Raw genomic sequence first — 27,590 nt, forward strand, 5'->3', positions numbered from 1 at the left:
TAGCCTCTTGCTTGTAGCTTTACGGTAGGAGCTGAGAGTTGTGCATATATCTCTGCATATATAGATGAAAAGATGTTTTAGCCAATACATCAATGAAACCATTTAGTTAATAAAGTATACATTTTGCACATTTTGGCTCAATCCTGAAGAGTGATCTAAAGACAAAGATGTTAGTCAAGTTGATAATCCTCTATATTTCCCAGCCTTTCACCGTTGCCTTCCATTTCTTGTAGACATTCTTGTAAAGAACATATTTAACAACATGAAACTTCTGGTAAAATTATTGAATAAATCTTCATTTAAGATGCTTATTACCTTTTCATAACAGCTGGTAGTGAAATGAATGATAAAGAACTGAAATGACAGAATAATAGTTTAACTGCTCACAATCATATAAAAATCACAGTCTGGTTCATCTTAGTCCTCCAGAATTGCTTCATACTTGGATACTAAGCAAAGTAATAAGTCTTTTGAAAAGAAAAATAATTTTACAGAAATTTTGCACTTCATTTTAATTGTTCTTTTTTTTCAGTCTTCTTAGGATTCTGGCATGAAAGATCATAATGAAAACATTAGTTCAGTGTGTTTTAGTAAGTAAATTGACTATTTGGAAAAGATGGCATGTTAATAGTAGTAAAACTGAAATCCTATTTCTTTAAATGACCAATGGCCTGAAGTAAGAAGATATAAGCTTCCTAGTGAAATGTCCTTGACCTTGAAGGCCATCTAGTCACATTTGTGGAGAAAGGCTATAATGCAGTCCTCCCATATCTGTATTTATTGCTCTTGAAATAAGCATTTCTATTAAAAGGTTTTTTAAGAGGGGTAGGTAGTGCTATTTTGGCAGTAGTGCTCTCGCATTTTAATTTCTTGTCTCACAGAAAATGGGTTAGGACATCTACCTTTATATTGTGTGTGTGTCCCCCCCCCCCCAAAAAAAAAAAAAAAAACACTTTTAACTCTATCACAACCCATAACGGTAGCAGCAGCAGCAGAAGCATTTTAATTCCCTCAGGAGGTTGTTTTCTCTTGAAAACTAAGGTTAGGTAACAAAACTAAAGGTTTTCAAACTAATAACGGCAGGTGACCATCTTGCTCTCACTGACCCTGATAAAAGGTGAGCATAAAAGTCACTTTTATCTTTGAAGTTCTCCACAAAATTGCAAATAATAATATTTGAAATTGTATTAGATTCTACAAAATAGCAAAAATATTTCTGTTTCAACATTCTTGTTTGACTTACTGTGGCCAGTGAGGATATCTCTGAAGGCAACTTTTCGTCTCTCATAATTTTGTCTCATAAGGTCTGAATCAGACCCCAATGAAAGTTAGAATAGTTTATTGTGACTTTGTTGCTCAGACATAATAAAATGTTGCATAAGGTAAGTAGAAATTAAATTAGTTGTCTGTTAAGGAACCACTGAAACCAGTTAGGTTTTCTGGTGAACAAAGATCTAAATAACACTAAGCCTCTTTCCAAGCTTTTTAAAGTTTAGAGATTTTTATCTCAAGCTTTTTTGTTCCTTCCAGATTCACTAATTTAATCTGTTCTTTTGAAATCTTAAAACAAACATCAACTCATTCTCCTGAACTTGTCTGAAGTTCATGAGGCATACAAACAACAGCAGCTAGCTTTAGAAAAACATTATTCTCTGCCGAAACCGTGACCTTCCTTCCTTTCCCCCTCCCTTCCTGCCTGCCTGCCTTCCCCCCTCCCTCCCTTCCCTAGCGCAAAATAGCATCCACCCTCCAAAAGGAAAAAATAAAAGATTTTACAACATCCCATGAAGCTTAATGGAAGTTACAATTTAGAACATCAATTTCCTGTTCTCCAAGAGGATCAATATTCCACCAGGAATATTGAGCTTTTGTGATATAAAATGCATACATGGTGCCTGGGGTGCCTTTGCAACCCTCTCCCTTAGAAAATTTCTCTTAATCTGTACTTAACTCTGCAAACTTTGTTTGCTGCTGTGAATCAAGTGTGTTGTTGAGTGTTGTTAACAGCGATTTAGAGAGTCCAACTCACGATGAAATAGAATAACTGAAGAATCTGAATGACAGTCACTTCAGGACATTTCAAAATCAATTATTTTGCAAAAGAAGTCAGTCAAATATATTCTGCTTCTGATTAATTTATTTTGATTTTTCAAATAGCCAGCATTTTTTTGGTGAAGAGTGAAGAAAACACAACAACAAAACTACAAGTAAACAGAAAGATAGAAACCTGGACTATTTTGGTCCAGTTCTGCTACTTACAAAAACAATAAAAAAAATTAAATTAAGGCTCTTCTGTAATCTAATTTATTCCTTTAAGAAATTTAAAGTAGTTAAGATTTTAAAATCAAGGAAAACTGGTTGTACGTGCATGAACATCTTGAAGGGCCATTAACAGTAATAGCATCACTGCTTTGTACTGTAGTGCAATACTAAATTTAAATAAATCTATTCATATGTTAAACTTCCCTTGATTAAGAGAAGTAACAGTTTATCATAAGGCAATATGAATGGAATTGTCCTAGCATCATAAAAATGACTCATGATTATCTCATTACAGCTAAAAAACAACTCTTAATAACTTTTAATTGTCATCTCCCTTAATACTTTTAATTGGCTTTTCTTTTAGGCTTTCAATCACCATAAAGAAAGGAATCATTACAGATATGCAGAACAAAGAGCCAACCCACAATTATCTGCAAAGTAATTAAAAAAAAGGGCAAGTAGATTTCTATATAGAAAGGACGTTTTATAACTCTTGATAATGGGGCTTTGAATAAAAGGTATCAATGCATCTTAATATTTGCAGAAAATCTGTTTCAGAAACTGCTGAGACACAGAATGCTTCAGCTCAGCTGATGAATTAAAATCTTATATGCCAAAAATTAAAAAGCCAACTTGTTCAATGCTACTTTCAAAGAGACAGGCAGGAAAGTGCAATGAAAATACAACTATCTTATCATTTAAACTTTTGTATATTGAACGTATGAAAGGACAATTCTATATTTCAAATTAATTCATCAGCTGAAAACAAATGATTTCTGGGTACTAAGAACTGGCTCATGGTTGAGAGAATGATTATATATGATAATAGGATTATTGTGCAGCTACATGTATTCTTCTAAATGCATCCATCCCAGGCAGTAGTTCCTGGCACCTAGCTTGAGCAATAGAGAGTGGCAAACCCCTTCTGAGAAGACTAGCTACTTTATACCACACAAACCTTCAGTAAGGAGCCTTTGGGCTCTCTGTCATCCTAAGCCATACTTATCTTTTTATTTATTTATTTACTTATTATTTATTTATTTCAGGTTAAAAATATCTGAATTAAAGTGAGATATCCTGCATAACCACATATGATAGAGGACGCAAACCCTGTTGTAATGGCGATAGAGGACATCTTTTCCAGGGCACAGACAAACAAACCTAATGTAGCCACATGTCAGGGAAACCCATAATGTCACAGTTTCCTTTTGTGAATAACTTCTAAACCATGGGTTTTGAATTGGAGGGAACTGATTATTAGATACACATTCTTTTAAAGACTCCCTCCACCTCCACCCCAAATAAGAATTAGTTTTCTATTCTCTATTTGCTGTGTGTGGAGACTTGTGACTGTTGCCTAGTCTTGCTATGCAAATACATATACTTGCTCTTTCTCAGATTTTCAAATGCTGATCATTTTAGAAAAAACAAAACAAAACAGAAAACCCCACAAAAAGCATTTTCAGATTATGCAGTTAAGTACTGGATCATATTCTTTGCTGATGTTTAAAAAGAAAAGATTTCATTGCAAAAGAAATTGGCTTCCACTACTAATTTCCACAGATCTGAGAGCATTTTCAAGTATATAGTAATACAGAAAGGATTAGTCACAGCTTGAATTTCAGATGCATTTGGATTATTCTTAATGGTACTTCATATCTCTCCCAGCAAATCTTTGATATTGTGTGATTCAAATTAGATGTTTGTTCATATGTTGACTTCTGTTTACTTTCTTTGTTTAATACCATAAGATTTTTTAAACTGTTCTTTTGCCTAAACACCTATTTGTATTGTATTGCAAAAAAGAAAATGACTAATCTGAATGCTGGAATGAGTCATCTCAATAAGTTAGTGTGGCAAGTAAAATCATACAGAGTAAAAGAAAGGAAAAAGGTGATAAATTTGAAAAGAAGAATTATATTTCCCCAATACTTCTATTTCTTATGATATTGGTATAGAATTTATAGATATGGTGGCTATTGAATCCAGAAACTTGTATGCATTAAATAATAGATCTATTGTCTGAAGAACAACTGCCCATTATTTTCTCCTAATAGAACCTTTTTCCATTGCAGAATCCTGATTTCGTCTTAGGGAAAAAAGTAAATTAAGTATTATGCTAACATAGAACAACATGTTCACCACTCCTGCTTCTGAACTGAACCTCAGTAGGCTCTCATATAGCTTCTTGCATAAAGTATATTGCTTCTATAAAAGACGACAGTTTTAGTGGGTACTCAGCAGGAGATGTGCACTGCTTCTCACAAGAGGCATGAGGTTGGATATCAGCCTGTTCTTTTCAAAGTTTGGCTAACTTGCAGCAGGATTTGTGCATAGAGTGAGTCTCCAAGCAAGTGATGTGGGCAATATTTCTTCTTCAAGCTGTAATACTTGTAAGCCCCAAAGCAAATCAGCCAAAAACTTTGTACATGGCTTACTTCACGAATCTCTCTCTTCTACGTCATAGGATGTGGGGGATGAAGATAAACAGGACAGGCACAAACACACTACAGCTGTTGAGTCTCTGAAATATGAGGAATGATACAGTAAACTAAGAATTCTCAGTGTGATGCTGATATGAAGTAGAGGCCAAAGCTGCATTTAAGTACAGAAAGGGAATGCTGCTATACTGCACAGAATCACAGAACTACAGAATGGTTGAGCTTGGAAGGGACCTCTGGAGATCATCTAGTCCAACCCCCATGCTCGAGCAAGGTCACGTAGAGCACGTTAGACAGGATTGCATCCAGGCAGTCTTTGATTACCTCCAGAGAAGGAGACTTCACAACCTCTCTGGGCAACTTGTTCCAGTGCTTTTATAGCTTTTATGCATAAAGTTCGTATTCACACACTGAGTTATTTTCTTCACAGTTTGAAAGATATGAGAAATATAATGGAAAATAAAATTAAAGGTCTGAAAAGTGATATAAGTGTTCTGAATATAAAGAGACTGAAGGAGCTAAACATGAGGCTCTTCAGGAAGGTACAATCAATATCAAGACATGAACCATGCCTGACGTGTGTGATCCTACAGCATAGAAATGCAAATCAAAGAAAGGAATTGTTCACAGCCTCAGAACGTGACAGAGAAAAGAGCAATGACCAAAAGCTAAATAAAGAAAAGTCTGAGCTGTATAGGAAAAGAAAAAGAAGAAGAAAAAAATAAAATGAAAAGAAAAGAAGGGTTATTAACAGGGTAAGCAGTCAAAAAGACTAATAGATTACTAAGAAAATTGGGACAATCCAGACTGCCTATATTTGAAACTAATTTAGATTAAATAGTAATGAGTCTTACTAAAAATGCTGAGAATCAGAATGTGTAACATGAAAAATCCTTCCTGGTTCTGTCACTTATGATTCATTAGAGTTTCTGTTTTCTTGTGCAATGTGTTAATTTCCTTTATAATTGCTTCTGAAATAGCCCTTAGGGTAATAACATGATTAGATTATTCTTTCAGAGTATCTTTTATTTAAAAAAACCTTTTCCTTCCATCAAGTTTACTCTAGGATCCCCTTTCAATGTCTTAGATGCTTTTAGTTTAGATTAGTCTCCAAAGATTTAATTACTTCCAAGTGTCATGAATGACCTTATTTACACTCTCCAATGCTTAAGCTACTTCTCTTGATTCGGCTGCAGGAATCCTGCTGCTCTGTTTTATTTTGGCTGTAGATGGGATCTTCAGACAACGAACTCTGCACCCCAATAGAGCTGTCATATCTGTATCCTCTTTATTTTGTGTAGATTTGTGAAAGAACGAACTTCGGAATTTCTTTCCTTTGCTTTTTTTCTCTGGAAGTGTGATCCAAACCTGACAGTGGCAATACAGTATTCATATAATATGGAAGATCAAAAATTTATGACCTCAGTGTGCTCGGTGAATACTTATTTGAAAAGGGGGAAGAGGTAAAAAGGGGGAAAGGAAGCCATTTTAAAAGTCTCAAAGGCTTCAAACTTTGCATTTTAAGAAGACAGAGCAAAGTCAGGAAAAACAGAGAAAAAGACTTTATACCTTACATTTGGAAGAACTGCAGATCAGTTCTGTTGCCACTGCCACTCTGCAGTCCCTTCCTCCTTCTCTCCCCTAATCTCAAAGGTTCTTGCCATGTCATTTTTTGACTCATGGCAACAGCATCTAGAACTCTTCTTCTGCTTGCAGGATGTCTCTAACAAATAAATCATTGGTAAACTACTTGATACAAAAATTCCTTTTGCTCCTTATTCCTCATGAGGCCTCACAAATTTACATTAGTAAAACAATATTAAAGTTAGCCGCTTGCAGTAAATATATTAATAGTAAAAAAATGTTGCTATTTTCATCTATAAGGGAGGAGTGAAATGCAAGCATTTCTAGTTTTAAATGTGTATGCAAAACTCTGAAATGCTAGATATTAGATATATGACTGATAACGAAATCATAGAATCAGTAAGGTTGGAAGGGACCTTATAATAAATAGAGTCTACGTGTATGTGACTCACATATCACTGGGACCTTAAGTACAATGAGCCTCATTAAAATCTGGAATAATGGTATTTATCTGTTAAACTGAATTTCTAAAGTGTTCTATGAATGCATCATATTAAAAGAGCTAATTTGGAGGAGCAGTAGTAAAATAGCTCAGGACATCCTCTTTCAAATCTTTTTGTTTTTTTCATAAACATGGATCCAATGAAATTGACTTTGCATGAAAACTTTTTTTTAATACTCTTAACATTTCTTCAGCTGCCTTGTCTTCAGAAATAGATATATCTAATACTTCTGAAGTAAATTAAAAAAAAACCAAAATTGAACAATGCAAAAATGTTCATTATAAATATGGAATATCATTTGCAAGGACATGAGTGTAGATTTTTTTCCTGCATTTGTGTAAAAAGTATTTGTATTATCTGCTCAGTCAAGTAGTGTCCTGAAGACTAGTGATTAGCGGCCCCATGGTGTTCACTAAGGTCTTCATCCAGTAGGTAATTTGGACTCAGTTCCTCAAAGGTATTACTCTTGGAACCAAGTGGTACATAATTTTAAGGGGTTTAGGTGAGCTATGTTTTCAGGGATTTCAGCAGTGTTTTGAATCCTGCTGGGTGAGTGCTCTGCTGGGCTAGCCACAGCATCGTGGCCACCCAGTGATGCTCACAGACAAATCTGACAGTAGCATCCGTAACCTCTGTCATGCCACTGTGTTCGGCTGCACCCTTCATGGTTCTCAGGAGAGCACATTCATTAGGAGTGGATGCATCAAGATGATTTTCCTTTGTACAGCCCATCACTTCTGTTCCTTGACTTCTGCGATGGAAAAAAGGTTAAGAAAGACACCCTTGATAGCATAACACACGTGTAAGTATCTTGGCTTACATGTTCTGCTTTCCTCAGTTCTAATACTTTCTTCTCTCACCCTCTAAACAGTTGTCTTTTATTTCCTTTGTTTCTTTCATTTATAAACCTAACTTATATCCTTCCTTTTATTCACTCATCCATGAATACTTTCACCCTTCCTCATATGAAGTAGCAGCTTTATGCCAGGGATTTTGATTTTTCAGTCCTGATATCAGCCATGATTAATGACAAACCATTCCCGAACAAACAAGCAGATTTTCGCTTCTGACAAGTGAAGGTCACAGATGTAAGTATGGTTCTTGCAGCTGTTGATCCTTATGGCTCTTTCCCTGGACTTTTGTTTGTTTCTACCGGTTCCTCTTAAAGTGCACAAATGGGATGCCCACTTCATAAACTCCACATGGTAGCAGTGAGGATGAGGTAACAGGAGATGTAGATTGATATGCAAAGGTGTGAATCCTTATGAAATATTTTTAAAGGAATGGACCAGACTTGAAACGATCCAGATCTGGCTCAGGTCATGTCGCTACTTCATACAGAACAGGATGAGAGTGTGACTGTCCTCTATTTCATACCAAAGTTATCGCAGCCAGAGAACTCTTTGCTTCACTGCAGAGCACAGAAATAGACTTACATGTATACGTCATGTGGGACTAGAAAACCCTTGAGAGTTGGCAGGAATCCTCCAAACATGACAATTTATTTATGCCTGAAGGAACTCTAGTTTATTCGTATACCATAGCTAATAAATGTTCAGATTAACCTCACTCTTAAGTATGTGCTCTAAATATATCACATAAAGATTTTTCTTTGTAATGAAGATGCAATTTTTACTCCATTCAGGTCTTCTTAGACCTAAATGGATGAGTCTGAATAATTTTATCTTCTATGAGTTAGCTCTAAAGCTAGAAAATTTTGAAAAATCTGCACTGGCTTCAGAAAGAGCCTAAACTTTTTTTAAATTCCCACCAGTTTCTCTGGCATATAGCTGCCAAAAGAGGGAAGAGCAGAGAGCCCCAGGATCCAAAGCACTAGCATCAAGAAGCTGATTGTCATGTCTGATAACTCTGTTCTGAAGAAAGGAGTTCCACAAAGGTATTCATTGGCATTTTTATGACCAGCTGTTGCAGAGACTTGAAACCTTTATACTTCACAGAAGGAAGATATAAGTCCTGATTACAAATGTTGCTATTTTAGGCAGTCAAAAAGGCCAAGAGGTTCAACTAGAAAAGAATTTGTATATCCAATCTACCTAAATAATCAAATTGCTTTCATCCTTTCAAACTATATTACTTTCCATCTCATTTTCTGGCAACAGAAAGATGCACCCTAGCCAAAGCATCCTCTATCCTTCAAGAGTCTATTTCCTACTTCTGAAAAGAGAGAACTCTTAGCATTTGGTAGGGCAAAAGTAGAAAGGCTGCCTTTCTAATGAACTATAAATGATAGGACAATGACAATATAATTTTAACATTAAATTAATTGTCTTCAAATTTTCAAACTTATCAGTGGTCTAATATTGAAACTACAACTTAGGATACTAGTCGTATGTTACAAACACTATATTCAGAGGTTCAATCAAGGACCAGGTCAGTATATACTGAAAATCTCTGTCTAAGGGCTGTTCAGTGCTATGTATGAAATGAGCTGGATGGATGCAATCCATTGTTCTCTCAAAAATGGTATCTCTCAAAAATGTGCAAGTATATCCAAATGCTAGACATGGATGGAAAATGTTGGTGTTTTCCTACAAAATCAGTGAACTTTAATGAATAAAAATAATTTTAAAAAATCAGTCTATGTCAGCAAGGACTTTTAAAGCTCTGTGAGGCAGAGGGAGAAAATAGGGGAGAGAAGTCCTTTCAGGAAGAATCAAAAAATTTTTTTTTTTTTTTCGACTTTCAGCTTCTGTGGAAACAGTGACAAGAATTACTAGCCCAGGTGAGGAGAAACAGCATGCTGGGGTGCTCAGAGTCCACAGTCAGCCTTTGGGGCTCTTGTCAGTCTCCCCTTTTGTTTCAAGCAGATAGGCAAGGTTCCTAGTTCAGCACCAAGGACTCATCAAAATACCCTATACTCTTGACAGTTCAGTCTCTTTGGTTCAAGGCTCAAACTGCCACAATCATCCTTAGGAAACTACATCCTGTCTGCTAGCAGTGGAGATGAGACAAAAGTTCTGGTGGCAATACTGACTTCTCCTCTTCTTGATGCTTAACCTCTAATTTGTGCCAACATAAATCATCATAGTGTAAATTAGAACAAGGCACGGATCCAACTTAAAAAGAAATCCTACAAACCTACAACCCCATTATTATGTTCCTTGATTGTGTTTCTCTATAGTTTATTCACATAACATTGTGAACAATACCTTTTTATTATAAAGGTGCAAAGACAAAATTGCTAGCTCTCAAAGTATAATATAGCATAGTCTTTGAATCAGCTATTAAAAGCACAAAAAATGCATGAAAACATGAAAGTTAGCAGAAAAATAATTTATTTGTGTTCGTCATCAACAGATCATTTTAATCTGCACTATATTTTGCATGACTATTATCAAAAGACCAGTTAGATCAACTCTAGGAAATTTTTTTTGGGGGGGAGTAAGATTTTAACATTAGCCAACTAAGAAACTGCAAAAACTTTTCAATGACCAAAGTGATTACTGCTAGCAGAGAGGCACTCAAGTTTATTTTCAACATCAATGCCCCTTTAAATGCAGATAAGTTTTTCTTTTTAATTTGGATTGTTCTGGTTTTTTTAACTTCAATCTGCACTATTTCTTAATTCTACTTTCAGATTTTTCTGTTATATAAAGATTTCTGATAATTTCTTCTTCTAAAGCGGAGAATTAGAAAGAAAAAGACAGTACAAATTTAGCAGTAAACCTTTAAAATCTTAGAAAAGCAAGGTGCTAAATAAATGTTTAGCTATCACCTGAGGTGATATATAATACTGCAAATACACATGAGGCATTTTTTCACATTTGTATTATTTGTTCAACTATTATTCTTAAAAGTAGAGGAATTTCAATGCAATGTTGTGTTACCTTTCTCCCTTCCCACAGGATTCCCCATTAAGAGCAAGGGATATCAATTACAAGTGTAAGACTGAGCTTAGAAAAATCAAATAACAAATATTCTATAACTGTCAGCTCCTGTGTCTCCAGAACAAAACAGATTTGCTACTGGTTAGAGGTAAATAATGCCCTTCCCTAAAAATCATTTTTCTTTCTTTTCTAGTGCCTTCTTAAAACAATCTTTACAAAAGCTGCTTTGTCCTTAGAGAAGTGTACTGTGAGAAGCCAGACTGGCTGAATGTCTGGACCTATGATTACAGAAGGCTGTATTCTCATATGGATTTCAATTAGATATGAATTAGATTAAAATAATAGCAGATGTCTATTAAATGGGCCTCTGTGCAAGCAGGTTGGAATTACAAGTTAGGTAATGCTGAGATTTTTATGGAAAGAATTGTTCTCAGGCTGCAAAAATCCACTCAGACTCTTGTTAATCTAAGATACAGACCACATCTGGAATATTGCATCCAGGTTTGGACTTCCAAACATAGGAAAGACATTGATAAACTGGAGCAAGTACAGCAGAAGGACACCAGGGTATTTGGGACAGGACCACTTGCCCTATGAGGAGGAACTAATGGAGCTGGGCTTGTTCAGCCTGCAGAGGTGAGAGCTTTGAGGAGACATAGCAGCAGCTGATTATTAGCAGAGCAGATTATTAAAAAGAGAAAGCCAGCTTGTTGTTTACTGAGGTGCAAGGCAAGAGGACAAGAAACAATGGTTATAGACTGAAACAGAGACAATCATGCCTAACATAAAGAAAATTTAAGCATTAAAGAAAGCATAAAAAAAAACATCAAGCATTAAAAAGGTTGCTCATAGAAACTGTGAAATATCTGTTGATGGAGGTTCCCCAAACCTGACTGGACAAAGCCTTGAGTATACTGGTCTGGCCTCACAGCTGACCCTGTTTAGAGCAGGAGGTTGGACTAGAGACCTCCTGAGGTCCCTTCTGTTCTGAGTGATTTGATCATTCTGTGATTTTGCAGTGAGAAAGTATTTGGGAAAAGAGCTCAAATTTGAAAAGTTGCTATGGTGTTGGATTTTTTGTTATTGTCTGATCTGGTATCAAAGAATAGCACTTAAAAATGTTTAGCTAAAAAAACCATCAGTAGTATTTCTACAGAGAACATGCATATCTGCCAGTAGAAATAACTAGGAAGGACAATGCTAAACATATGATCAGTGTCTGCTTACATAAAGGATACAGAAATCAGTGGGAATCTATTTCTCTATCTGTATTTAGAAGTGATCATAAACAAGTGATTTCTCTAAAAATACATTCTTGGATTCTAGATGTCTCTTTCAATGAATCACACTTCATTATGTTTTCTTATTATTTATAGATGAATTAAATATACACACACATTAAATGAATACTTTCATCTACTTCATCTAAACATAGAACAAAAGTAATTAATGACCTCTTCTTTTCCAAATCGTATTAACAATTTATCACCTTCATCTAGTTCTGAAGTTGATATCCTGTTGTCTGTCAATTAAATGGATGTCATCTAGACTAGATATCATATACGAATGCACTTAAACTCTTTGCAATTGTTGTAAGTGAATTTAGAATTCTAGATGTGATCTTTTGGAGATTTTAACTGTCCTTTTACATTTTCATATATCATCAGTTTCTGTTTATTTTCTTTTCTCTTTGAATATTTTTTATAACATGCTTAGATTTGTTTCTTATTGATTACTTACAATGTTACCTTCACTTCTGCTCTTGTTAAAGGATAAGTTTCAAAACTTAAGATATTCAGATTTCTGAGACTGTCTTTTGGATCTTACCTTAAAAATCCATCAACCTATGATAAAAAAGGGGTTTCTCAAGGAGACCACAGAGCAAATAATAGAAAGTAACATAGAAGATTGCTAAGTATTTCTGTTTCCAATTCCATTGATTTAGTCATTAAACTATACATAGACAGATGCTAAGGCAAAATATACTGTACTTAAATGAATTTCCTGGCTTCTTTTCATCCTAAAATTTCAAATACTGCTCATTGCACTCGAGTTAATGAAGCATATTTGACTGACTGCAGTAGTTACTTAGAAGGACATTACTGCTGAACCACATTTAATCAGGGTACTGCCAGAAATCAGGTACTACATTTCCATATCACAGTAAAAAAAATAGAGAAATTAATTATAAAATCAAAAGGACAAATTGAAGTTTTATTTGACAGTAGACATTGTTCTCAGACTTGTTACATAGAGATGAATAATTTAAAAGTTGGGGCGGGGGGGGAGATGAATTTTGGCAGCATTATTTCATAGACATTTTCCACCAAACTATCAAATCATATTTTCCTGAAGAGCAGCCCTAAAGCTCTGAAAAGAGATTACTATAAACAACTGAACAGAGATGTCAGAAACCACATATGACAAATGAACCTTTATCTACATCTATTTACACACTTATACACATACACATACAATTTGCATCCTTGGATCTTCAGGTCCGTAAAAACAAGTAGTGAAAGAGAAGAGAAACTTTACCAATAGCAAATGGTAGTCACTCTCCTTGAAAAACAGTACCAAAAGAAGAATATGGAAAAGCTATGTCAAATAATGTAATAGATGTGTCCTAGATAAATATATTTTAATGAAATAGATAAATTTACATATTCATATGTAGATATTGATAAAGAGCTGCATCTATAGAAATTCTTTATATTGTAGGGTCCTTGTAAAGCTTGCTGAATTTAAATAGCTGTACCTCCTTTCTTTCATACATTGTCACTTATCGATAAAAGAATGACAACATAAGAATCACTAGTCCATTGGACTTTGTCATTACCTACCCTGAAAATTTGGATATCACTAAGTCTGTAGTTTCCTAGGGTTGGTCTTTTTGTATAGAGAAATTAACTTAAAATGTTGGTCTAGCCACTTTTGCTTTAAGTATTGCTGAAGATCAAATGAGTTTTGTTTATAATTAGTTAATATCATGCAAAGAAACGTCTGGGAAAAACAATAACAACAACAACAATAACAACAACAACTCAGACAGAACTTGGACCTAATATTGGAATTAATAAATAATAAAAGATCGATATTCTTCCTACCTGAGACTGAAAGGTAATATACTTTAAAGAGCAAGTGTATATTTAAGAAAATCACTGTGAGTTTGACTAATAGATATATGGATGCACAGTAACTTATTTGCATAGTAATTTATTTGCATAACTAATCTCTGTGCAATGAACTTTGCATTTCACTCATACTACACCAATTTGTTGTCTGATTGCCTCCCATGCATCACAGAATTTAACTTTACAGAACCCTACTGAATAAAACATTGAGCTCAGCATTTTGCACCTGTAACTAACATATAAGAAGGAATTATTTGCTTGGTAATAAAAGATAAGGTGCAGTTGGAGTTCAATTCAAATTTCACAAACCTTATATCAATGTCTTGCTCACAAAAAATCTTTCTTTTCCCAAGATGTGTTGAAAAGGACTACTAGGAATATGTTAGTGGATAATATTCAAAAGCAAGCAACTATTTTATTGTATTATTTTAGTATGTGTAATAATCATTTTTGTTAAATATTTGTAGCTTATATCATGCACCTGCTGGAGGGCATTCAGGAAGAAGTTGACAAGTTAGATGAATAGCTTAATAGAAATCTCATGAAGATCAATGGAGACAAAAGCAAAGCCCTGCACCCGAGATGATATGACTCCATGGAACAGTACAGACCAGGGGTGGGGAGAATAGGACAAGACTAGTTGGCTTAGGAAAAATTTTTCAGGAAGGATAAGGAGAAAGAAAGTAGAACCCAAGTCAGCAGTTCACACTCGCAAGAGTGAGGGCTAACCACACACTAGGCTATGTTAGGCAGATTGTAGCCCATGGGTCATGGGAAGTGATTATTTCTCTCCAGTCAGCACTCATGAAGCCACATCTATAAAACCATGTCCGTTTTGGGCTTCCATATGTATGGATCCAATGCATGAGAAGTATTAAAAAACTTGAATGAATCTTGTGGATGACCACTGAGATGACAGAGGGATGGAGAGCATAACCTATGAGGAGCAACTTAGAAACTAGTTTCATGTAGCCTGGGTAAGAGAAGAATAAGGGAAGGGACATAATGATGATCTTTCAATATCTTAAAAGAGGTCACAGAGATAAAGGAGAAAAAAATTTGTTTCAAAAGTGCATACTAAAAGGTTGAGAGGCAATAGTGAGGCAAATTAAATTCTCATTGGATGCAAGGGAAAAAAATCTCACAGTGAGAGCAGTTAAGTACTGGAACAGGTCTCCATCCTTGGAAACTCAGCTAGTCAAAACTAATGATCTAACGATCTTATTTTGAAGTAAGTCCTGATTTGAGCTAACAGTTGGACTAGATGCTTTCCAGAGGTCTCTTCCAATCCAGAATATGCTACGATTCATTAGTACCTCAGATTTTAACATTCCTTATAACCCAACAAGCTATTTTGCACTCCGGTGAATGTAGTTCAAAAAATCCGCAATGATATATGACATTAAAAGTAGAGACACAAGTGTGATACTTGTGAACTACTATAGCTAGGACAGTACATAGAAGGATCTGAGATTTATAAACTGGCACAGACTATTTTGAAAATCTTGATGCCTTTTTGCACGTATGTTTTGCTATTCAGAAAATTCTAAGCAGGCTTAGTTTTCAATTCTTTATAACCAAAAAGAAGTTATCTATCTCTATATCCAAAGCTGTATTGAAGATTAAGGTTCTCAGAAACTTTATCCTCCATTATGAATGTATAATAGAAAAGTCAAAGAATTCATATTTGTTTTCTTTTGAGTAAAGCTTGCTACAGTACTAATATTCTTTTCTCAATTCCTACCATAGAAAATTTTATCATTTTCAAAATTCATACTGAATAGACAGGGCAATATCAATGTATTCCATAGTTTTGCAGAAGTTTTTTACTCTACGAAAAAGTAGAGAAGCATTAACTTGAAAGGAATATATGGCTTTACTGCACTTCTTCCCATTAACATGGTAGAACATGATAGAAATCCAGATAAGAAGATAATCACATTTCTCTAAAAGATCATTGCAGAGTATGTTATGCATTGCCAGTGACTGTTAATAAAAGCTCTTGTCTTATGTCTTTCATCTAAGTTATTCTTCTTTGCTTCAGATGGCAAGCTTTGACCCAGTTTTTAATGTCTACTCTTTTTTTCCTTTTAAGTTGCTTAGTAAAGCATAGTCCTTCAGGTGTTCACGCAATAGACCCCTCTGTTGGGCTGCACACATGGTTTTGGCAGAAGTATGTCTTTACCATCAGCTGGTTCACAGAGCTATAAGCAAATAACCTTTCTTCCATTTATAAGATCTATGAACTTAGTATTTCATTCTCTGAAGTGCAAAAAAATCTATTAGAAAATCAATATAAAAGGAAAACTATCAGACAGTCCTAGGATTATGGATCTATATTATTCAATTATTTTCTTGTCACATCCTTTCCGTCATCCTTCATTCATGTATTATAGATACAGCTCTGATCTTGCAAAACAGTCCATATTGGAGAATCATGTACCATAATGTATGGATATCTGGACACAGAGATCTGGCTATGTCAATCAGCTTGTCACATTGATGTCTCGCACTATAAACTCCTTGGGGTCTTGTTTTTTTATTGCAAAGTCTCTTAGAATTTAATAATATATTTTTAATAATATATTTAATAATATATGTTTAATAATATATTCTTAGTAAATCTATGTAAATGACTATGAAAACTAAAGGGATACAATTTATCCCTTTTGGAAATCTGGGGATATTCCAAATCATTATTGCCTTTATTTATAACTTTAAATTCTTATATCTGCATGAATTAATTGAGGTCAGATTTCAGTAATGCTGTGAAACACATCAAAATGGCTGAAATGTTGTCATTTAAAAACTACAAGAAATAGCCTCTCTACAAAATATTTTTATATAATGTTTTGACCTTTTTATTTTACAATATAATACAATATTTTACAATTTTTACAATTTTTACAAAGTTTTACAATTGCCTACATTTGCATTGCTTTGCTTTGAAGGTAATTCATTATACATAATTCCTTGAGTAGGTTAGTTTATTAATGTTTCAAATATTTCTTTTTGATAGAAAGAATAAGATTAAAAGAGGACCACTAACAAGGTAAAATTCATGAAGCTGCTTCAATCACATTTGTAAGTTACTTAAGCTGAGTCATGAATCTACTTCTCTTTCTGCTCTTCTCAGAAAGAAGAAATTTCTTTCAGCTTCTACTGCTGCAGCACCCACACATCCAGCATAATGGATAATTATGAGTTCCACTTATCTTTAGTAAATACTTCTTTTTGGAGTCGATTCAGAGTATAGAACCTCATAATTGTGTTTTATAGCCTTTTATACATTAGATCTTTGAGAGATGGGTTTTGAAACATTTATCCGTTAGATTGAATAGAGCTAACAGCAAAGTTGAAAACTTGAGGATGTCATGAAATTACTTGGGGAGGCAAAGAGAAAAGAAGGTCTTAAAAAGGATTTTAAAAGCGAAATAGATAGAGAGCATTATACAAACAGTCTTGCTATAGCTATAATGTACCAGCTAATGTGCCAGGTAGGAAATCACTTCTACTATTTAGAGAATAAGAGAAATAATAAAAAGAAAAAAAAAAAGAAAAAAAGAAAAACTGTCTGCTTTTGTATTCAGTAACAATTTTTTTTTTCATTTATTATGTAAATACAATCTTTAATTATACGGAATGATGAAATTTTTACCTGCTCATCACCTTGAGAACCTTTCCAGTCCACTAAGTAGAATTTCTAGTTACCAATCCATATTCAGGATATCAAGAAATCTTCAGTCTTATCTATTGCAAAATATTTCCCAGCTGTTAAAGGTATACCATTGTCCAATAGTCCTCTGGAAAACAGAGATAATATAAAATTATAGGCAGTAGAGATCAACTGCTCCATACAGAAATAGAGAAAGCATTTTTAATCTGCCTAGGTTCTAGAAAAGTGTTGGGAGTATATATCATAAATTTGTTGGTGGAATATAGCTTTCCTGAACCTGTGCAGCATGAAAGATGGACAGTTTCTGATGTTTCAGAAAACAACCTTATTATCAGCAGCAAAAGATTTACTAATTTAATCACAAAACCTATGGCATTCAGTCATTTAAATATATGTTCCTTTTATACACAGTAAATGTGGCAAACATCATGCCATAACTAGTATCATTTATAAAGAAGAAAACACATTTATGCAGGATCCTTAAAGGAATTCACTAGCCCTTGCTGAACTCTCTGGAATGGCACAGTGAATTTTTAATCTGTCATTGCCATTAAAATTGTAATACTCGGGAGACAGAGAAATTTCAACGTGACAAAGATGCTAGCTGCACAGTTAAAACAATTGAATGGACATCTAGAATATTGAAAGTAAAGTTAACATAAAAGTAAATATGATCAATATTTTTTTCAACATATTAAAGATTTATACATTACATACATTTTTGTCCCCAGTTATAACAGTTTGGAGTTATAAAATTTTAAGATATTTCCAAAGTAATTGTCTTACAATTTTCAGTAGAGTTTGTCAAATGTGTCAGTAAACTGAAATTTATAATTAGGTGTTTTCTACTCCATATTTTTAAATTGCTTATTGATTTTTAGCCTATGTTTTTGAAAACAAAATACATTTAAGCTGACATCTCATTTATCAAGCTTCAACCTGATGAAATTTGAAGTAGCTGAGGTATTTAAAGTCTTCTCTCGAGGACTTCGACTGTGCAAGAGCTGTACCCATCTTAAATATATTGCGTCTTCTGGCAAAGTGAGGATAACAAACAAGCAAAAAACAACCAGGAGGTAAATGTTTTCTGTCCTAATCATACTGCAAAGAAACAGAAAGAGAACGTGAGAAAGAGTAAAGACATATGAAGAGTAAATACTAGAGGGCAGAATGGGACACATCATAGACCTGTAGAGTAGGTATCTTTCAGCCATCTTCTGTGTCCTGTGAAATCATTACATGTAATATGATGCAGTGCATACACCAGCCATTGAGTGCAATATTTGGCATTCTTAAAGTATTCTGTATCTTATCAAATGGTCATGAATATTACCACAAGACATTGGTTTTACTATTTTTCCTATAGTTACAAACTAAACCTGAAGAAATAGCTTGGGAAAAGGTTGCAATAAAGAATAGCAAAGGACAAAAAGTTAGGCTTAATTCCAAAAGCATATAGAAGGGGTACTGCACTACCACACTGTCTGTTTCCAAACTGAATCTCTCCAGTAGTAAATTATCCAATTCTTCTGCCAGACTGTGAAGTTTCAAACACTGCAATAAAACATGCACAGATTTTACTCAACTTTATAGTAAGCAGCATGTTATTTGAGAGAGATTATTTGAGAGAGGTTTGAGAGAGTTTTTTTTAACTTTTCAGTGAAATTGCAAGACTGGAATTTCAAACCAACTGTTTTTCTAATGAGGTTTAAATTAGGCTTCCCTTGCTTAAACTTTTGGCTTATTTTGTCCTTTGTTTATGAAGTCAAGGCTTAATCAATGCATTAGACTATGGTTAAAGCTAGTGAAAATTAGAACAGGTTCATTTAGCATCATTCACAGAAAGTCTGAGCATGGACCAGCAGTCTTAATGAATAAATTAAGTACTTATGAAGTACAGATTTCATTCAGTATTGTGGAAGAGAAAGAGCCACCAAACACTTGGTAGTGCACAATAGATTGCACCAAAAATCAGATTCCACCACTCCTCTCTCACAACACAGACACCTGAAAATCTTTTAATTTAACTGAAATAGATAAGGTAAAGTGAATGACTTGGGATTAATGTTCATGTTTATGATTCACCAGCTCCATGTCTTCCCAACTGTTGAGAAATAGAAACAAAATTATGGAAGACAGACAAAGAAAGGAGACAGAAAGTCTGTCACAGAAAGCATACCATTGTGACCTGGAGAAATGTGCAGTGGTCACATTATAGCAAATAAGGAAAGAGGAATAAACTTTCCTGGTAGTTTTCACAGAGTAAAAACATTCTATAATTTGATATTTTCATTTTTTTAAATTCGTAAACTGCAAAGATAATGCAGTTAAAAAGAGAAAATATAATGGTGCAATTATAGAGAATAATCCAGGTAGGTACTAGAATGACATACTTATCCACAATAAGATGTATCTAGAGCGCAGAGAATTTATTTTGTGAGAGCTCTTGCACTATGCTTATCATATCAGCATTCCAGCAGCTTCTGAAAATACATTAAACACTACATTTGTCATGTGTTTGTTTTCTATCCTCTTACCAGGCAAGTAGTATAAAAAGAGGAAAGTTTTGATGCGGAACATATGCATGCCACTACAGATTTCTTTTGAAAATTGTTATTTTTTTGACAAAAAGAATCTTAACATACACCATATGGAAGTTGATGAGGTCAGTGATGGCTTTAGTTCTTTCAGCAGTTCAATCTGTAGACTAGACCCTCAGAAAATCTTGAAGTCTTTTTTATTGCCTGTACACTAATGTACGCAGCATGGGGAACAAACAGGAGGAGCTGGAGATCTGTGTGCGGTCGCAGGTCGCAGGACCGTGATCTCATTGCAGTCATGGAGACATGGTGGGATAGCTCCCATGGCTGGAATGCTGTCACAGATGGCTACCTGCATTTTAGGAAAGACAGGCCAGGGAGGTGAGGTGGTGGAGTTGCTCTTTATGTGAGAGAGCAACTGGAATGCATCTCAACTGCCTCCTCTGGTGGAAGAGGAGGAGGTCCTTGAGAGCTTAAGGGTAGAGATCAAAGAGCAGCCTACCATGGGGGACACTGTTGTGGGTGTCTACTACAGGCCACCTGACCAGGAAGAGGAAGTTGATGAGGCCTTCTACAGACAGCTGGAGGTAGCCTCATGATCACAGGCCCTGGTTCTCATGGGGGACTTCAACCGCCCTGACATCTGCTGGAGGGACAACACAGCAAGGCACCAGCAGTCCAGGAGGCTCCTGCAATGCATAGATGATAACTTGTTGTCACAAATGGTGGAGGAGCCTGCAAGGAAGGGTGTCCTACTGGATCTTGACCATGAGCCAGCAAGGTGCCCTTGTGGCCAAGAAGGCCAATGGACTAGATGATCTCCAGAGGTCCCTTCCAACCTTACCGATTTTGTGATTCTGTGAGTGCTCATAAGAAAAAATAAAAATTTTTCTCACTTCCTTAATACCTGCAGCATTTACATTTTCTTTGGATATCTCGTCCCTTTTGGTGCCACAAGAACGACCATAGACAAGAAATGTCATAGCTGACAGAGGGTGTGTAGGGGCTTATGGGATAAAAAGCAGGAAGAAGATACAGTTGACGTCTTTATTTAAATGAAGGAGAATAGCAAAAGACAGAGAAAGAAGCTGAGTTAATTAAGCTAGCATTAATATTTTCCACAGCTTTAGCCATTATACATGCTACTGATATCAGTCAATAATATGTTGGCTTGCACTGGAAAGGTTAATCCTCACTAAATTGGGGTCACTTAGCAACTAAGATCCGTTTCCTCCCATATGAGATTTGTCTTATCTTTTTATTTGTTTTTAGATATAGATACAGACTCTGTCAAGGGACAAGCCAGTAATTCATTCACAAATAGATATGTCTAACTGCATCTATTAGTACAATTTTATTTCTTTATTGAGTCTAAATTGTCTTCAGAGCGTTTGGATGACTGAATACTGCATTCACATTTACTGGCATCTAATTTACACTATACGCATGTTAATCTAAAGTTTCAGCTAAGGACTAAGGATTGTTGTAGCCAAGTTTAATCACTAAAGTCCTTTTTTAAAACTCAGAAAATTCATCAAATTAGAGGCTGAAATTTCTACTGTCGATTGGTGTAACTCCATTAAATCGAGAGGCTATCAGAAACAAACGTACCTCACTGTGACCCTGTGAACACATTCCAATGGAAAGTAAAGTACTGGGAAAAGCACTGAATGTTTCTCAGTGAACGACAAGGGCATACTGCTGGGACAGGTGGAAGGAAAAACTAAGTTGAAAGAATTGCTTGAACAAACAAAGGGTCTGACATTCTTTGTCTAATTCAATTTGTAAATTTTTTAAGGGAAGATCACATCTTCCACCAAGCGTGGTCAACAAATAATATTAGTTCCTCAGTGCTTACCACAGTCCTATTGTAAATATTCATTTTTTAAAATAATGTGCTTAAATGCTTTCAATTTTGAGGAAAAAGCTCAGTCATGGAGACAAGCACCATTATGTTTTTATTTATTTATTTATTTATTTTAGAGGAAGATGTAGCTGTCGTAAAAACAAATGTGTGCATATACTGGTCCTCACTCTTTTCTACTTACATAAATATAAATTAGATGCAATTCCTATCAAGTAAGTTAAATTTCTGTTGATAGTAAATGCATGTGCTATTTTCAGCAGCAAAATTAGCTACTTTTATCTAGAAAAAGTATAAGGTATGTATAAGTATATAAGGCATACTCATTAGTTAGGGAAGAATACTGTGTGTGCAAAAACTGATGGCTATAACCAGTATAGGAAGGTTGAGAGATCAAAAGATTCAAGATTTTTTAGCTCCGTATATTGTGTCACTGATATGTCTACACTAGTCTACAGGAATGCTCATCTGGAAAGATCTTGCTGACATGTAAGTACATGTATTTCTGAATTATCGGTCTGAAACCCCTGCTCAGAAGCCTATCTCACTCTCAGACTCTTCAAGGATTTTTTTTTTTTTTTTGAATCTACTTAGATTCAGACAGGTGATGGACAGGGAATTTATTATTTATTTATCTATCTATTTGTTTATGTGTTTATTTATTTATTTACTAAATCAGGATACATATTCCTGGGAACACCAAAAGTAGCTTCTTTAGATCTTTCTCATACTGAAGATATCATGGAATCAAAGGCAGTCAAATCAGACTTTCAATGAAAATTGTTCTTTTATGCTCAACAGAAACAATTTCTTTTTCTTTTTTCAGTGTACAACCTGTTTTCCACTGAAGAAATTAGAATTAAATTGTTAATTGCTAGAATTAAATATGTTTAAATAATGATAAAATAATTCAGAACTATGAAGTGGTGTGATGCTCTAGATCTCTAGATTAGAGATTGTTTTTCTAATTCCAGCACTTTATGTGTAAAGCATATGATGAAATCTATACAACACTGAGGTGAATAGGAATTTAGTTAGGCTATATTTATCCTGAGGAACACAGAAATGTTTCCATGCCCCTCAACCCTGAACTCAATCTACAGTTTCATTCCAATTTCAGTCTATAAAGAATTTTGCATTTTCCCTCTTTCCTCAGCATTTTCTTTGAAGACAATGGATACTGGAAGCATAAAATAGGTCCAGTTCTCTCCTGGACAGAGATGACTTATCCACTGGAATGGTGGGCCATGCCATGTAAATCTCATTAATGTATTCAAAGGCAAGATTTTAGCTCTTACATTTTCTTCATCTTAAATTTTGGTAGAAGTCTCACTGAAAATTCATGGCACAAAATGACTCAAATCATAGCATCAGCTAATGATTGCAGGTAGAAATACTTACATTCTGAGACAGTGCAGGAAGGACATCATATCCTAGTACTTTCTATAAGCCATTTATCAGAGTGGGAATGTATTTTAGAAAATAAGTGCTAAAGCAAGTGAGATCCCTAAATCTAACAGCTCATGAATCAGACCACACATTGAAAACCTATACAACATTCCTGATAAGCATCTCTCAGAGCACAATACATTTAAATAATGTTGTATTTTAGTATCTTTGTGAAACCCATATTCACCAGTATTCCAGTTCTTTTTTATATGCTAGTCAGCCAGTGAAAATCACTGTATAATTGAATAGAAGACCTGCAATTCATAGAAAAAATACGGAGCAAGAAAATCTTCACTTTTTTCTAACTTTAAAATCAGAATTATGCCAGTAGATGAAGTGAGTGAATGAAAATGTTTACTACAAATATTTGCTACACTATACAGCTAGTATTCTCAGTTTTTTCTATAACAGTTGCAGAGATTTTCATTTATAACTATTAGTTCAATTTTATTTTCATTATTTTGAACTTAAAACACACATTATGTTAAAAGTAAACTTTCCACTAAGAAAATAGTGCAACTCGTATGGTGATTATATTTTGTAATACTATATTTTGAGACTCTTTTAAAATGAAGATTAATTCACAGAAGTTATTTTAGCCTTTAGCTTGAAAATCTTTTTTAGGCCTACTGCCTCAAAATAAATAAACAGACTGATGGATATATATTATATATATTATATTTTTACATACATACATACATATATATATATATATATATATAATGTTTTTGTAATCATAAAAGTTAAAGGTCAATCAACTCTATGTTACAGCAGAATCTGCTAACATATGTGTCTCAATATAAATCCCAGTGGAGGCAGTAATATAAACGTGATAACATTTGGGTCATGAAAAATACCAGAGAAGGATCTATGTATTCCTTTGCTTGCATCTAATTCTGAAAACCTGTCTCTCATTAATAGCGAATTATTGCCTGAATAATATTTTTAGGTAATCTATATTGCAATTTGTTCCAACAGATGATCTGAAAGAGATGTGTTCCATGAGTTTTGTATCAGCTATTGCCGCATTACACATTTTTCAAAACCACATAATGGAGGTTTTAGGAATGTAACATCATAATTAAGGACCTACAGCTACTGTCCACATCTTAATTGTAACAGAGCAATTTAAGAACTAAGCTACCAACAAATGAGCTGCCTGCCATTCTCAGTGTTCTCATAATAGATTTGTATACTCATTCACGATGACTGTATTTTAACCAATCAAAAATATAATGTTCTTGAGCAACAGGAAGATGGCAATAGCAGAGAGAAGAACGGTATTTTCCTCCCTCCTTCCCTCCTGTCAGCCTGACTTCCAGCAGTCTCTTCTAGCTATATCAAATCCTCCTTGCCCTCCTGTTCCTGTCAGGAATACCCAACCTTATTTCCTCAGGTGGCAAAATGTATTAGGAAATTATCTATTTTGGAGTATTTTCAAAGGTATCTGTAGTCAGTGTCAAATGAAAATCACTGTTTAGGGCAAGGAGGAGTCAGCAAAATGGCTAAGATAATGTGTATTTTGTCTACCTGGAAAACTCAGAAGTCTCAGAAGTCATGCAAAACTGGTGTACTTGTTGCTGTTGAAGGAAGATTATGGGATATGGAGTTATCATTCTGTTCTTCAATAAATTGTTTTATAATATCATACTACATTTTTTCTCTTTGCACTTCCTAGATGTAGAATTTTGCCTTTGAGGGATCTGAGCTCTAGGTAAGTGTTAGAAGTTATGCATTTGAATGTAGGTCCCATTTTGGGGAATAAAGTGTAGATGAGTACTAAGTTAGATGAAAATTTCCTATCTGATCCAGTCTCAAACACAGGTAGTTGTTCAAAATTTTCCTTTTTGCAATTTGTCTTTCCCCAACCTTTTCTGTCAAGCAGCTACTTTCCATCCAAGAATTGGCTGCATCTAAGGAGAGCTATCTGTTGTTTTGCCATGTCACACTTGATAAGCATAATGTTTGTTGCTTGATGGTCTGGGCTTAAGCGTTGCTTTTTTGGTTTTGTTGTGAGTTGTTTTGAACACGTCTGTATCTGTCTCACAGACTTGCATTTTAGTAGTAAAGGCTGCAGATAAAACAACAAAGTATTATAAAGCTGAAGGAAAAAAAGCAAATCAAGTATGTCAGATGACTAGAATGCAGGGAAGTCAAGCTTCACATACTTGAGTGAAATGTCTTGATTGCTTAGATGAATAAATAAATAGTTTTCATATGGATGCTTCCTGGAAAATGGACCTGAAAGTGGTAGTCCAGGAAAATTTATATTTGTATTTTTATATTTATATTTCATATTTAGGGATAACTTCCTTTTACAGTAAAATAGATGAGAAGCCCTCACTATGCAATACTGTTAATTATACTGCCATGGCAGAGACAATTCAATTTGTCAAACAGTATTTCAGACCATTAGCGTTTTTCTATTGAGAACATTTTTGGTGCATGTCCCAAGAAAGAAAAAGAAAACATTATAATTTATTAGTATTTAGATTATGAAAAAAAGGTGTAGGAGAGAATTATAAATGAACTATTAGCCAGAATTAGCAATAAACTAGCTGAATGGAATAACTCAACTATTTCTCTTTCAGCGGCATAGAGTTAGAATGGATTTTAAAATTAGATCTCCTCTTTTTGCTTTTCAACAGTTTTCTATTCAAAACAATTCTCAGTAAGATTTTTTTCTAAAAATACAATGATGTTTTGATTTTTACTGCATCCTCATTCCTACCCTGTGTTTAATGAAACAGTACAAAGGCACATTACTTAAAATTGGTCTTGAAGATATTCTTTCATATACCTTCTTAAAAACATTAAGAGCAACAGAATTTGCACACGTTTTAAACCAGCTGATGCTACACAGTACCTACACCCTCCTTTTTAGAAGCAGCAGCTGCTGCTGTGCTAAATCCTTGCTTCTACCATATTTTTTGGTGTTAGCATGCTGCCAGCATACCATATGTAGTGCTATTTATATATCTTACAAAGGCAAGCAATGTGGAAACATAATGTAGGATTTTGTTCTAGCCTTGTAGTTTCATTATAGAACCTGTTCTGGAGCTTTGGGTGGAAATAGTGTCAGGCCAGAAAATCCACACTTCTTGACAGAATCCAAGCTAATGCCATGATAAGCAAATATGTAGCAGAGACATGAACCTTAGGACCATCAGCTACTGCTTTGTGTGGTGGCAATATTCTTTGGCATTCTTCTACCAGTAGATCCTTACAAAATTGGGTAACTATTACTTGCAGCACTCTTTTTGACCTAATTAAAAAAGAAAATTACAAAGAGATGCCCAGAAATATCATCAAAGCCATGAACCAAAAGTTGGTCTGGTTACCATTAGGAGGTATCTCTTTCTGGTCTACTGATTGTAGAATAGCACACTGCTTAGTGATGAGAATATGGCATTCCACTGCCTATTCCCAGGCCTATAAGCGTGTAAGTATACTTATAAGTATATAAGTAAATAATAATCCAAGGTTTGTAGGTTCCTTGCAGTCCCAAATAGTCCCTCAAATATATTTTTCTAGTAGTCATGATCTCCCTCATTCAGTAAATTTATTAGAGTTATTCTGTCAGCAACTTTGGTTCCATGCTGTCTTCTCTCATATGCTTCTTACTGGACTCAAGTGTACTTTTCTACTTAGTTGAATGAATCAGTATTATACTCTTACCATGATGGAATCGCTCCTGTTCTTCTAGTTCCTTTTTATCAGAATCTGAAGACTGCCACTAAGGACTTCTGTAAGTGCTGCCCTGGGGAGTGTTAGAGTCTTGTTAGGAGCCAAAGGGAAAACACCTCATATACAGAGACAAAAATGTATTTATCTAATTAAGGTTTTAACAATCTAATCATAATACAGCAAACATCGTTATTAGTCCATTTACAGTGTAACTAACACTTATTGTCTTAATTATCTGATTATTGCAGAAAGGTCTCAACAGTTAGTTTTTTTTCGGATTTTTTTTGATTGAAAAAAAAATATATCTACACCTTTTCTCCAGTGTGGTATGTTTGCCCTTCCAACTCCCTGTTGGGATTCCTCAGGCAGAAAGGGATAAAGGAGAAGGAGCCTTAAGGGTCCTAAATTCTTTGCTTGGAGGAGTTCAGTGCTGGCCTTCTCAGTCTTGGGGTGCCCTGGGGGTTATTTCCCCACATTTTCTTGACACAGGCTGCTCTCTCTTCTTCGGCTCCTAGCTAAAGTTTGAAAGTACACAGTAGTCTCTAGCAGGATCAATTAACATAAAGTAATACTCTGCTGTTCGGTGACTGCCTAGGTTTGTT

This window comes from Rhea pennata, chromosome 2 (assembly GCF_028389875.1).
Source record: "Rhea pennata isolate bPtePen1 chromosome 2, bPtePen1.pri, whole genome shotgun sequence".
Taxonomy (NCBI): Eukaryota; Metazoa; Chordata; class Aves; order Rheiformes; family Rheidae; genus Rhea; species Rhea pennata.